The 15,325-nt window shown below is 44.9% G+C and overlaps 1 non-coding gene across 1 annotated transcript; it reads left to right on the top strand.

The window, feature by feature from the left end:
* Window positions 1–7,607: 7,607 nt before the first annotated feature.
* Trnat-ugu (transfer RNA threonine (anticodon UGU)) lies at window positions 7,608–7,682 on the top strand. Its single transcript has one exon. It is a non-coding gene; the product is annotated as a tRNA-Thr (tRNA).
* Window positions 7,683–15,325: the final 7,643 nt, after the last annotated feature.

Here is a 15,325-nt window from a genome sequence, read left to right as displayed (position 1 = left end):
TTATTACCCATGTTTATTTACATTGTCCAATTGAAACATATATGTAGCACTGATCGCTACTGTCTTATTCTCACGTAGAGGCAGTGCATGGTCAGTTGAGCACGTGATCGATTGCTGCGCATGTATCAAGGCTTAACGATTCGTCTCTGCGTACTCACTGCAATGATTAATTTTTTGTCCCGTGAGTTGTGTTTTACATTCTACCAGATCGCCATTTTTACACTGTTGTAAATTCGTTCTGCCGTTCCCAAGGAATTCTTGCCTAAAGTCGCAAAACTTAAATCCAGTACGTGTCCACATGGATCTAGTAATTATCTGATTTTAGCGAAACAGCAGGAGAGATTCTCAACCAAACCGTCCGAACATCAGCCAGCAGCCTGTGCTAGCGGCCGGCATGTGAGCGCCTCTGTTTGGCGGGCTGCGCGCTTGTCAGGCGCGGAGGGTGCTCTGGCGCCAATGCTCTGTCCACTCGCTACGCTAGCGCTCAGCCCCTGTATAGCAGTTTCATACACACAGCAGACGATTTCACTACCCATCGAACATTCACTACCATTACTCAAAAATACATTCAATTTGTTCCAACGATTCATTTTTATTAAGGAATATAAGCTACTACGAAATACAGTTGTAACACTCGTCCGTGAAGCAAAGTATAGTTTAAAGGTACAACTTATAGATCACTAGATGTTTCTGGTTGTATTCGAACTGAAATTATGCTAATAACGCACCTTACGAAGCTGTACCTGTAAAAAAAATACATAAATGCTTTCGAGCAGTTACAGAAAAAACTACGCACGTAATCTTTTCGCTTCAGAAGAAAACAAAGCGTTTTATCTGGACTGTTGAAAACCTATCCTTCCCTTAACGTGGCCAACGGCACAGAATCGTTTTTAAAACTAAGATGCCTACAAATTAAATTACGCTTTTATTCAAGGGACCCAATGTACTCTCAGCCATGCACCATAAGGTGGCTTTCGGAGTCTAGACGTCTTCAGAAGAAAGGGACATGACGGACATGTATCAGAGACTTAAAAGAGCCCACAGGTGTACGTTTCTAAGAAGTAGTTCTTTTTAAAGTCATTACACGCAACGGAAGAGCTTTAGAGCTACGTTGCTGACTTTCGTAAAATACGATGTTCATGAACAGTTTCATACATAAACTGTCCACGCATTATTGCTATTTATATCCTTTTATGTTCAATCAGGGTTTCTATTCTAAACATTCAATGTATGTCTTTGTGCACGAGGAGGGAACCAGTTTAAAAAGAGTGGGAAGAAAACAAATTTTATTTTAAATTGCTTTTAGTTTTTCAGTAAATATTTTCATGATTTGCCATGGGCCAGTGGTAACTTTTGTTATTACCGACTGCAACACCCGGAGATTTGTGTGGCATAACTGCAACTCCCGTCAAGGCATCCTTTTCTTATTTTCTGCAGTACCGGTACTCAGGTTGTAAAGGGCCGAAAATGCCTGTAGCTAAGATGCATCTCTTTGCTTGCAAATCATTGCCATTACACTGATCACCTGATGTTACAAACACCGTAAATTTTTTATTGAACCCCAGAGAGCTGGCGCAGAGGAAGATTCAGAAGAGTTCCGAATCGTCCATTCTGTCATATATAACTGCACGCACACACCCCTTACCGCAATATCTCAATTGCTCTGTAGCGTCTGATTTATTTATAACTACTTGATGACTCTGGAAAAGTTCATATGAACATTGTATCACTAGACGTTGCACTGGTGACTAATCAAAAAGGAGTAAAGGAAGATTCGATTTTAACGTATTATCGTTATGTCGGTAGTAAAAGATGGAATAACTGTTTTCATCTAGAAGGATGTGGGGCACAAAGTTTCTTTGATCAACGCAAGAACCATCCCAGCATTTGTGGTAACCTTGTCAAACCCTGGATAGAATGGACGATTCGGAGGTCTTCTGAATCGAATGATAATTAAATCAAGACCCTAAGTTGTCGATAGGCGTTGATGTACATCAACGGGTACAGGTGAAAATGTGTGCCCCGACCAGGACTCGAACCCGGGATCTCTTGCTTACATGGCAGACGCTCTATCCATCTTAGCCACAGAGGACACAGAGGATAGTGCGACTGCAGGGATTTATACCTTGCACGCTCCCCATGAGACCCACATTCCCAAGTTAATGTCCACACGCTACATTCGTAGTGTGCCTGCCCATTACACTCATTACTCGCGGCAGACAATCTTGCTGAGTCCCGTAAGAGTTCGGGCAATGCGTGTGTTGTGTGTGTCTGGTGCAGGAGAAGAGCTCGAGAGCGAGAGAGAGAGAGAGAGAGAAATACTGACTTAACTAACAGTGTTGGAGAAACAGGACTCGCTATGTCAGTATACCGAAGAATTCTATACCATTGCTTTCTTGAGAGTTCCCCATGATAATGAAAATTTCTGACTTGAAAGAGGATTTAGGCAAGGAGATTCTGTATCACTGAAATTACTCCCAGCTACTTTACAGGAAATGTTGAGACCCGTAAACTGACAGAAGCATAATGGGTGTATTAATGTAACATCCCAGGATCATCTTTGTTTTACTCGTGACATTCCCCTACTCGCTTGCAATACAAATAAACTTCACTAACGATGGAAGTACTTAATAGGGCCAAGGTGAAGCAATTGTGAAAGTTGGTTACAACTGGGCTACAATTATGTTCAACGTACGTACAGGAAAGAAAATAGAACAAATCAGAATGAATTTGTGGAGAAAGTGGATGAGTTTTTGTGTTTAGGATAGTAGAACATAATGTTTGTATGAAGAGAAGAAATTATCACGGAAGGAAAAATGGTCTGGAGAAGTTTTGGTAAGCTAGGGATCTTAGAATTATGTTCCCGATATGTCTGAAACAGAAAATTTTGCAATCAGTATGGTTTGACCACTTACCAACCTTGTGTCCAGCGTAGGAGCAATTTGCAGAGCATGCATTGACGTCCGCGGTGGTGACGCACCATTTTAAGAACGATGTCGTGAATTTTGCAATGTTAAGGAGGCCATCATAAATTACGGTATCTTCCGTGTAATTGTCTTTGAAGAAAGCGTCATTTCTGTTCGTCTCATTGCGTATTTCTTTCAGTTGCCTTCTGTGGTATACTGTAGCAATTCTTTCTATGTAGGGTCCAAATATCATCGAGCTATGTTACTTCGCAGACACACCGGTGTATTATTTACAATGCGTTATGAGCAAATTGCTCTTAGAATTCAAATAACTACTTTGGACAAGTTTTCCATTATTCTGGTCGTCGCCAGTTAACTTTGATTCAACAAAAGTATTACATACCATTTCTTTCGTGTTAACATCCTGGCCTTCCCTTGCATTTCATTCCTTCCACTATACACCACACAATTTTCAGTATCACCCCATCTCGTTGAATCAGCCCAATCATTATATATCTGCAATTCATTACGTTCTTTATTCAGTATTTTTTTTCTCTTTGACTCATTGCACGACTTCTTCATTCCTTGCTCAATCACTCCATCTGATTTTCAACTTTCTTATTTCAAAGGCATTTGTTCCCTGCGTCTATGTTTTGTCCACCATGTCCCACATATTTCGTACCCAAGCAGGTATGTTCTGCAAACATAGCTTTTCATGAATATTGTTCTCGTCGAGGCTTATAATTTTGGATGTTCGTGACTGATTGGCCTCGCGGGGTAGCCGTGCGGTCGCGGGCGCCTTGTCACGGTTCGCGCGACTCCCTCTCCCGTCGGAGGTTCGAGTCCTCCTCGGGTATGGGTGTGAGTGTTGTCCTTAGTGTAAGTTAGTTTAAGCTAGATTAAGTAGTGTGTAAGCATAGGGACCGATGAACTCAGCACTTTGGTCCCGTAAGATCTTACCACAAATTAAAAAAAAATCGTTCCTGATTCTTTTTACAGAAAGCCCTCTTGCGCCTGTGCAGTCCTTGTCACTATACCTTACTTGCCTCTTCCTTCTTTATCTATTCTACTTCAGAAATAGCAAGACTCGTGCATCTCTTCAACAGTCTTTTGCTCACATTATCATCTAGAGGATGTTCACATTTTTAGGAATCTAACACGTATGTTTTCTTTCTATGAGCGTATGTAGTCGTCACCTAGAAAACATCCAAGTGATTGAGCAGCAGACACAGTTCCTATTCACTTTTGGCTTACTATGTGAAATTTATCTGTTTGTTTGCTTAATTTAAACGGAACTATTTCACCGAAAAGATCAAGGGCTGTGTCGCTTATTTAGTCGACATAAAGTAGCGAGAAGGGAACAGGTGGTGAGCCGTTTCAGACAGTCCCTGCCAACCTTTCCGCTACTTGCTCCGGAGAGCTGCGCGCCCCGAATATTGACCGCAAACCGTGTCGCTGCTTTTACCGGTCAACGGACCACACCTGCAGCAGCCGATCTCTCACCCAGCCTCGTGGTTGTGTGACGCGTCTTCCCAAGTGACTTCAGTAAGACTTCCCAGTTTTAATCCGTCGTATTTGTGAAGGACGCCCTGTGTTCCTGAGTAGCAAAAATGTGTGGCATCACACACCACCGCACCGGTGGCCCTTGATGTCGTAACCGGTCTGTACGTGTTACATGTAACAGCCGTGTGACTCACGGGCAGAACTGGCACGGCAGCTTTCCGACGACAGTCATCGTGACTCGTAGAAGACACAGAAAGCAGCTTAGAGTAGTCTGCGGGACGCCAAAACGAAATATGCAGCACTTTGAGCTCGGATCAACAAATGTTGCGTTGCGGTATTTCAGTGCCACACCCGAATGAAAGGTGACTTTGATAGCAGAACATACAGATCTCAGAGTCATCCTCTGACGCTAGAATATTGTTATCTCTGTCTTAATTCTTTATGAGTCGGGTTGGAAAAATAAGACACGTTATGGTCAACAAATGTTTACAGAAATTTTTTTGCTGGCGGTTTCAGTTTCCTACAAACCTGCTTCAGTTTTTTACGTTCATCTCAAAACATTTTTGTGTCAATGGTCTAGCTTCTTCGATTCTTCAGAGTCGATGGCTTTCTCTGGGATTTGAACCACTTGACAATGGTGGTCTTGAGTTTCTTTTCAAACCGTCCTGCCAGTTTCATCACGTTTTTTTCCGTATCACGAATGTTTTATGAATATCCTTATGAGTTTTTCAATGCTCCTCTACAAAATAAAAAAAAAAAAGATTCAGCAAGGAAGTATGTCTACTGGGTGGTTATGGTTAAAGTGTAGCTACTCATGGACGTACATTGTGGGCTGTAATTAGCGTATGCCAGGGAAACTTTGTAGTACACTAATGCATTAATGCGGAAATTAATGTACACTCGAGAAAATTTGTTCCAATTTTGGCCACCAGATGGAAATATGGCGCTGTATAGGTTCCCGTCGACGTCTCCGGTACTCAAACTGAACGAACTGTGCAAGCGGCGGCTAATAATAAAATCAACATTATGCCTTTCTCACTTGTTTGACATTCACTGTCCACGCCCGTTCATACACCCTTACACATGGAACCATTCCTATTCATCTTTCTGACATCCACAACGCCAGGTTTGCATCTGATGACCAAAATAGGAACTAATTTTCTTCCAGCGTAAATCGGTTCCGCATTAACGCACTAGCATATCTACGAAGTTTTGTTGCCATATGCTAATTACAGCCCGCACTAGACCTCTATGAGTGGCTGCACTTTAACCACCCAGTACAAGTATACACTGATGAGCCAAAACCTTGTGACCACCTGCTAATAGCGTGTTGACCTATATTTGAAATGCAATACAGCAGTACTTGTTTTCACACACAGTCAAACGATTTCTGAGTCAAATCAGTGACTTTTGTGACTTCATAATCAGTAGAGCGTGCTGCATTCCTGCACCTTTGTTGTGTGTATTTAAATATACGAGGTATTAGAGGTATTTTTATTAGCGACTGAGGGCAGTGTACTGAACAATTTTACATGAGTATTTATTCCATTGGCAGACTAATAATTATAGCTAGTGGGTGTAGTATGTTTTTAGATTGGTTGGTACCTCCAAGTACATGTGACAAGAGCAAGGCACAATGCTTATTTTCCCCTGGACAACAGGTCAAGTGTTGACGTGTGGACATATGGGCACAAAATGGTTAGTTTATGATGCTAGTTCGGTTAGTAGTGCAGTTACGACTGTGAAGGAAACATCAGGTAGTCAATTATGTGGGATGTTTGTGGGAAGACTGTTCGATGCAGAGAAAAAGCAATTAATACAATGGAGTGGGAACATGTTAAGGTACCAATGATCACAATATCTGCTCTTACACCTATGGAACCCTGTATAATTAACTCTAGTTCAAGAATTCGATTCTTTCTATCAACGCAATGAGGGAAAAAATCCTGAAAAAGAATTAGTACACCTGAAAAGACGAGTCGATCTCGATCCCATGACGGCATTTGCCACGTGCGGGGGTAGTAGATGTACTGATGATTTGAACTCTGTCCGCCAACAGGTAGCTCAGTAGCATAGCTATCAGAGCGCCATCTGTATCTACCTTTTAATAGGGAATGCTCACATCCAGAAAACACAGCGGGGTGGAAACAAAAGCAAGCAGGGAACCATGCCACGAAGACACAATCGTGCATTCCTATAGCCAGCTGAGAAAGTTTGAAAGGGGTCAAATTATGGCCTTCCGTGTTGCCACAAAAGTCTGACGTACTTCGTCGGTTGTGCAATGATGCTGGTATGAGTAGTCACGTGAACATCCTCATACTTGCAAGCGATGTTCCGGACGTCCACGCAGCACTTACGCCCAATAGGATCGTCGTATTGTAAGGGCAGCAGAGACAGATCGTATTGCTGTCACAGCACAGATATCAGGGCTTGTGAGGCCAGGCGTGCCAACACGAACTGTTGCGAATGGGTTATTAGCACTGGGGCTATGGGAAAGCACATGTCTAGCCACAGCACCGACATGCAAGCTCGACTGGTGCCGTCAGAGGATCACTTGGAAGATAGAAGGGCGTGCCGTCGTCTTGAGTGATGAAAGCAGATTCTGCCGGTATGCAAGTGACGGTCGTTTGTGCATACGACACAGACCTGGTGACCTCTGCCTCGTAGAGTGCGTTCGTCCAAGACACTGGCCCCGCCCCAGGCCTTGTATGGTTTGGGTTGCGATAAGCTACAACTCTCGTACACGTTTAGTGTTTCTGGAGATGACGCTAACCAGCGCTCGGAACGGTCAGAATGTTATTAGACCAGTTATTCTGCCGTTCTTGCACCAGTAAGGCGATATGTTGTTCCAACAGGATAATGCTCGCACATACACTGCCCACGAAAACGTGCTCTGCAAGACGTGAAACAATTTCTGTGGCCAGCACCATCTACAGACTTATATGGATTTGGACATGTCCGAAAGAAAAGACACCATATAAGTATATAGTTCTGGCGATACCGGACATGACCTTCTTCTTCTGTGCGGATGCACACATATTCCCCGAACTCTTACGGCACTTGGAAGAATGTCTTCCACGAGTAATGAGTGTGTTGGGGTGGGACATTACGAATGTAGTGTGTGGACACACAAGGTGAGAATGTGAGTCTCGCGGGAGGCGTGCGCGAGATAGTCCCTGCAGTCGCACTATCATCTGTGCCCTCGGTAGCTCAGATGGATAGAGCGTCTGCCATGTAAGCAGGAGATCCCGGGTTCGAGTCCCGGTCGGGGCACACATTTTCACCTGTCCCCGTTGATCTATATCAACGCCCGTCAGCAGCTGACGGTATTAATATAATTCTAATTTCATCTGCAGACTTGTCTCCAACCGTGCGCATGTAGGATATGACGGGACGAGAAGTGACTCGGGCGACTCTTAAACCAACAACTCTTAATTCAATTACATAAAAATCTCGAGAAGACGTGGCATAACGTATCCCAAAACAGTATTCGCCATTTATACGATCGACTGGATGGCAGAGTCAGTGTCTACATTGCCACCTACACCACACACTAACACGGGTGTTATACCGCGGGGCGGCCGCTGTGATCGAGCAGTTCTGGGCGCTTCAGTCCGGAACTACGCGGCTTATACGGTCGCAGGTTCGAATCCTGCCTCGGGCATGGATGTGTGTAATGTCAAAAAATGGTTCAAATGGCTCTGAGAACTATAGGACTTAACTTCTGAGGTCATCAGTCCCCCTAGAACTTAGAACTACTTAAACCTAACTAACCTAAGGACATCACACATACCCATCCCCGAGGCAGGATTCAAACCTGCGAAAGTAGCGGTCACGCGGTTCCAGGCTGTAGCGCCTAGAAGCGCTCGGCCACCCCGGCCGGCTGTGTGTGATGTCCTTAGGTTAGTTAGGTTCACGTAGTTCTCTGGTCTAGGGGACTGATGACCTCAGGTGGTAAGTCCCATAGTGCTTAGAGCCATTTGAAACATTTTTCACCGCCGGTCGACACCTGGTACCTCAGATCCGCGTGTGCTAGGGATCTGCAAATACTGGGTGATCAAAAAGTCAGTATAAATTTGAAAACTGAATAAATCACGGAATACTGTCGATAGAGAGGTACAAATTGACACAATGCTTGGAATGACATAGGGTTTTATTAGAACCGAAAAAATACGAAAGTTCAAAAAATGTCCGACAGATGGCGCTTCATCTGATTAGAATAGCAATAATTAGCATAACAAAGTAAGGCAAAGCAAAGATGATTTTCTTTACAGGAAATGCTCAATATGCCCACCATCTTTCCTCAACAATAGCTGTAGTCGAGGAATAATGTTGTGAACAGCACTGTAAAGCATGTCCGGAGTTATGGTGAGTCATTGGCGTCGGATGTTGTCTTTCAGCATCCCTAGAGATGTCGGTCGATCACGATACACTTGCGACTTCAGGTAACACCAAAGCCAATAATCGCACGGACTGAGGTCTGGAGACCTGGGAGGCCAAGCATAACGAAAGTGGGTCTGAGCACACGACCATCACCAAACGACGCGCGCAAGGCATCTTTGACGCGTCTAGCAATACTTAGTTTTTTTTTGTTCTAATAAAACCCCATGTCATTCCAAGCATGTGTGTCAGTTTTTACCTCTCTATCTACATTATTCCGTGGTTTATTAAGTTTTCAAATTTATACTGACTTTTTGATCACCCGGCATAATCATTTCATGTATTCCAGACTCACTGTTCCAACAATCCTGAGTGAATTTGGAATCTGAGAAGGATGTAATAGATATTTTTCCGGCAGTGTATAAATAAAAATGACTCGTGCTTGTGAAGTTCAGTGTGGTGGTAGTCATTTATGCTTCTACGGCGGTACGAGGTAAGGAAGGCAAAAGTTGCAGAGTAGTTCATAATTTGTTATACGAGTACGTATAACAGCGTATAAATCACTATCTTGCTGTGCATAACGACCTGCCCCCGTCATCAGCTGGACTAACCTCAACAGTAAAGCACTAACAGAGAGGGACTCGACGGTGTAGATCGTTTCCCACCTCGCTAGTGTCCAGAGGCGCCAACGACGATGCACAATACACTATTTCCTCTCGGGAACAATGAAATACGAGCGCGCCATTCGCGCAGAACAAAAAGCAGCGCCGGTTGCACGGCGCCTCGGCTCACCGTGCCGTGGCTTTCAACGCGGCCAGCTCCACCGTGCGCCGTGGTCCATAAATCACAGCCTGGCGCGGCGCGGCGCGGCGTGGGTTCTTACCAGTGGCCGGTAATTGGTTTAGGGCGCGGGGAGCGAGGGGGAGGGGCGGCCGGAGCGCTGGCAGGCTCCGCACGCGCTGGCACGCACTTCAAACGCGGCGCCGCCCGGCGACGAGCGGCGCCGCGACGCCTGCGGCCGAGGTCGCTGCCGCCGCGGTGCACTGGCCTCGGCCCAGCGCTGCTGCATCGACAGGCATACTGCACGGCAGTCCGGATCTGCACTGAGGTGACACAAGGGAAGGTGCACATACGCAGAGTGCGGCAGTATCGCGTACACAAGCTTCACTACTGGCCATTAAAATTGCTACACCAAGAAGAAATACAGATGATAAACGGGTATTCATTGGACAAATATATTATACTAGAACTGACATGTGATTACATTTTCACGCAATTTGGGTGCATAGATCCTGAGAAATCAGTATCCAGAAGAACCACCTCTGGCCGTTATAACGGCCTTCATACGTCTGGGCATTAACAGAGCTTGGATGGCGTATACAGGTACAGCTGCCCATGCAGCTTCAACACGATACCACAGTTCATCAAGAGTGGTGACTGGCGTATTGTGACGAGCCAGTTGCTCGGCCAACATTGACGAGACGTTTTCAGTTGGTGAGAGATCTGGAGAATGTGCTGGCCAGGGCAGTAGTCGAACATTTTCTGTATCCAGAAAGGCCCGTACAGGACCTGCAACATGCGGTCGTGCATTATCCTGCTGAAATGTAGGTTTTCGCAGGGATCGAGTGAAGGGTAGAGCCACGGGTCGTAACACATCTGAAATGTAACGTCCACTGTTCAAAGTGCCGTCAGTGTGAACAAGAGGTGACCGAGACGTGTAACCAATGGCACCCCATACCATCACGCCGGGTGATACGCCAGTATGGCAATGACGAATACACTCTTCCGAAGTGCGTTCACCGCGATGTCACCAAACACGGATGCGACCATCATGATGCTGTAAATAGTACCTGGATTCACCCGAAAAAATGATGTTTTGCCATTCGTGCGCCCAAGTTCGTCGTTGAGTACGCCGTCGCAGGCGCTCCTGTTTGTGATGCAGCGTCAAGGGTAACCGCAGCCACGGTCTCCGAGTTCACGGTCCATGCTGCTGCAAACGTCGTCTAACTGTTTGTGCAGATGGTTGTTGTCTTGCAAACGTCCACATGTGTTGACTCAGGGATCGAGACGTGGCTGCACGATCCGTTACAGCCATGAGGATAAGATGCCTCTCATCTCGACTGCTAGTGATACGAGGTCGCTGGGATCCAGCACGGCGTTCCGTTATTACCCTCCTGAACCCACCGATTCCATATTCTGCTAACAGTCATTTGATCTCGAGCAACGCGAGCAGCAATGTCGCGATACGATAAACCGCAATCGCGTATGGCTACAATCCGACCATCTTCAAAGTCGGAAACGTGATGGTACGCATTTCTCCTCCTTATACGAGGCAACACAACGACGTTTCACCAGAAAACGCCGGTCGACTGCTGTTTGTGTATGAGAAATCGGTTGGAAACTTTCCTCATGTCAGCACGTTTTTGCATATCACTGAATCTTCTTCCTGTCGGTTAAATTTCGCGTCTGTAGCACGTCATCTTCGTGGTGTAGCAATTTTAATGGCCAGTAGTGTATAAAAGAGCATTGCATTGGCGGAGCTGTCACTTGTACTCAGGTGATTCATGTCAAATGGTTTCCAATGTTGTTCTGGCCGCACGACCGGTATTAACAGACTCTGAAAGCGGAATGGTAGTTTGAGCTACACGCATGGGACATTCTGTTTCGGATATCATAAGGGAATTCAATATTCCGATATGCAGATTGTCAAGAGCATGCCGAGAATATCAAATTTCAAGGATTACCTCACACCACGGACAACGCACTGGCTGACGGCCTTCACTTAACGACCGAGAACAGCTCCGTTCTCGTAGAGTTGTCAGTACTAACGCACAAACAGCACTGCGTGAAATAACCGCGCAAATCACTGTGGGATTACGACGAACATATACGTCACGATATGGCGGCGAAATTTGGTGTTAATGGGCTATGGCAGCAGACGACTGACACGAGTGCCTTTGCTGACAGCACGACATTGCCTGCAGCGCCTCTCTTGGGCTTTTGACCACATAGGCTGTACCCTAGACGACTGGAAAACCATGGTCTCATCCGGTGAGTCCCGCTGTTAGTTAAAGTTGATGGTAGGGTTCGAGCGTGGTACAGATCCCACGAAGCCATGGACCCAGGCTGTCAACAAGGCTCCGTGTAAGCTGGTGGTAGCCCCTTAATGGTGTGGGCTGTGTTTACGTGGAATGGACTGAGTAATTTACTAGAAATGGTTATGTGTGTGCTACTTAGAGATCATTCGCAGCCATTCATGGCCTTCATATGTCCAAAAAAACAATGGATGGCAGTGCGCCACTTCACCGGGCCACGATTGTTGACGGCTGGTTTGAAGTACATTATGGGCAACTCGAGCAAATGATTTGGACACCTAAATCGATCGACATGAATCCCATCGAGCATTTATGGGACGTAATCGAAAGGACAGTTCGTGCACAAAATCCTACACTTACAACACTTACACAATTGTGGGACAGCCATAGAGGCAAAATGGCTCCATATTTCTGCAGAAGACTTCCACTGACTTGCTGAGTCCATGCCACGTCGAGATGCTTCACTACGCCAGGTAAAAGGAGGTCCGACAGACGTTGGGAGCCATCCTATGACTTTTGTCACCTCAGTGTAATTGAAGTCTTTCTTCAAAAGTAATCACCAGAGGTCAGAGCACAATTACCCACTGTATCACGAGTCGAAGAATTCCTGTAGCTGGTGGGAACCAGTTCTCCTCCTTCTGTTCGTCGGCTGAATTTAAGCACGTCCCTCTGAAATGTATTTTTTACTGGGCCAAACACATGGAAGTCGCAGGGTGCCATTTCTGGACTGCAAGGACGGATACCATGCTTCTCCCACCTGAACCTGACCATGACACTTTGTGTGACCTTTGAGACGTGTGGACGCTCGTTATCGTGGAGCAGACTTGCTCTCGATGGACTTGTGTAGGCTACGGAGTGTACCACAGTACACTTCACTATTAATGGTTTTTCTATGCTCAAGGAATTCGATGAGTCTCGGACATAGGACGTCAAGAAAGGCTGTGATCATCACCTTACCTGTTGCGGACACAACTTTGAGTTCTGTAGTGGGAGGTGACGACGCTTGGGTTCATTGCCTAGATGTCTCACTACATTGTCGGAAAGCGGCACACGCATATTTCAACCGATTTGGTTATTACGACATTTCGCACTTTTTCATTCGAACACTTCTTTTACAGAGATTACGTGCATGAGTTCAGATATTCCTGTACCGACTGAGGACTGTATACTGAACAACGTTACATCACTATTTACGTCATTTGCAAACTAATAATTGTAGGAGTTACAAAAAAAAAGTGTGTGAAATCTTATGGGACTTAACTGCAAAGGTTATCAGTCCCTAAGCTTACAAACTACTGAACCTAAATTATCCTAAGAACGACCACACACACCCATGCCCGAGGGAGGACTCGAACCTCCGCTGGGACCAGCCGCACAGTCCAGACCGCTCGGTAGCAGTTACAGTTTGTACGTTTTTGGGTTGCATAGTACCTCCAAGTACACGTGGTAAGAGCAAGCCAGAATGTGTATTTTCCCTTGTTCAGTAGGCAGATGTTGAAGTGTGAACGTAAAATGGTTAATTCATACCTACAGGATGGTGCAGTTAGGGCTGAGCAGAAAAGTCAGGTAGTAAATTATGTGATGGCTTTGTGGGAGGATTGTTCGACGCAGAGAAAATCAACCAACACACTGATGTGTGTACATATTGAGGTACCACGTATAAAAATACCAGCATCTATACTGGTTGTACCCTGTAATTGACTTACCCGCTTCATGGTGAACAGTTCCATTTGCAGGCTACCTATGTAACTGCTCCCAGTGGAACACAAATTTGATTACCACTTATTCACAACACTATTGAAAGAATTTAAAAATTTAAAATGCTCTCATGTTCCAATAATTAACAGGTATAAAATTGAAGGTCTCACGCTGTGGGACAAGTATTATAGTTAGAAGCTGTGCACATGTCTTCAGCGTAAAGTCACAGCGCGCATATCACCCAGACTACATACATCCAGTATTTGGGAATCAGAGACTTAACGAGTTCCAACAAACGTTACGCATAATTTCAGAACATTACGCAACTGTTTCTCGCTTACACCCTCCGCAAAATGATGAAAGGAAGAAAGTTTATCCTTATTACATTTTTGTTGTTGATGTAGTAAGACTGCAGCATACGCATAAAGTTTTAATTTATCCAGTGAAAGATGCGTTACAATGTGTGAACAACAAGCCTCTACAGGGTGCAAGAATAACACTTTAAAGGGAAATGTGGATGTTCTGCGTTAAAGCCTATTTTCTAAACAAGTGCTCATGGTCAAGTTAAATCGCATGATAGAACCTCTCCCATAAAACGCAGTAAGAAAGTAGGCATTCCTAAGAAGGTTCTTCGAAATGAAGAAGATGAGGATGCCCTCAGTCTAAGGTGTCTTAAACCATTTTCTTACAGAAATCCAGGTTATGAATGGATTTAGTGGACAAGTTGTAACAGATAGGCATATCCGTCATGTGTTAAAAATTTCCCGAAAAACGTTTTTTACCATTTTTGTACTATGACGATCCCATTGCTCGTTTAGACGAACACTGATAAAATTTCTGGACATACTTTTCTGTCAAACTGCTATTACAAAGTGATAACACAATTTTGATTGAAGTTTCTGTCATAAAGCTGTAGGAATGTATATTAACATAAACTGCGAGTACTTAAGTCGGCATATTTTCGGTTAAGTAACCAGAGGTTCAAAAAATGGTTCAAATGGCTCTGAGCACTATGGGACTTAACATCTGAGGTCATCTGTTCCCTAGAACTTAGAACTACTTAAACCTAACTAACCTAAGGACATCACACACATCCATGCCCGAGGCAGGATTCGAACCTGCGACCGTAGCGGTCGCGCGGTTCCAGACTGAAGCGCCTAGAATCGCTCGACCACATCGGCCGGATAAATAACCAGAGGCATAAACAATTATATGATAAACTCATAAGGGCCAAGTTACCCCAATTACTGGACCAACTTACCCGTTGGGTGAGATAGACTGGCCCAAGTGGTATTACTGTTCTAAATCTCTTTTTATCAGTAGACAAACAGTGGATCGCTGTAATCACTTTGTTGTAATGTGCTGAAACAATGACCAAATTTTTCCACACAAAAAGATCAATGGAAACTTTTGTATTCCGCCTGGATAGGCGGCTCGTGCGTCTGCTCCTGTGAACTGTTTCTGTAATACAGGCCGAAAGTGGAGGAAGCGAGTAGGAGCACGAGGGGTGAAGTACTTCGGAACTGCATGTAACATTAACACTTTTTACTAGAATCAAAAACACAAGTAAATATCAAAGGCATACATAACTTTCGATAGGATGATCACGTAGGTGTGAAGACGTACTCCAGTCTAATGTACACTCCTGGAAATGGAAAAAAGAACACATTGACACCGGTGTGTCAGACCCACCATACTTGCTCCGGGCACTGCGACAGGGCTGTACAAGCAATGATCACACGC

The sequence above is a fragment of the Schistocerca nitens genome, chromosome 4 (genome assembly GCF_023898315.1).
Source record: "Schistocerca nitens isolate TAMUIC-IGC-003100 chromosome 4, iqSchNite1.1, whole genome shotgun sequence".
NCBI lineage: Eukaryota > Metazoa > Arthropoda > Insecta > Orthoptera > Acrididae > Schistocerca > Schistocerca nitens.
This window is presented reverse-complemented; position numbering and strand designations above follow the sequence as displayed.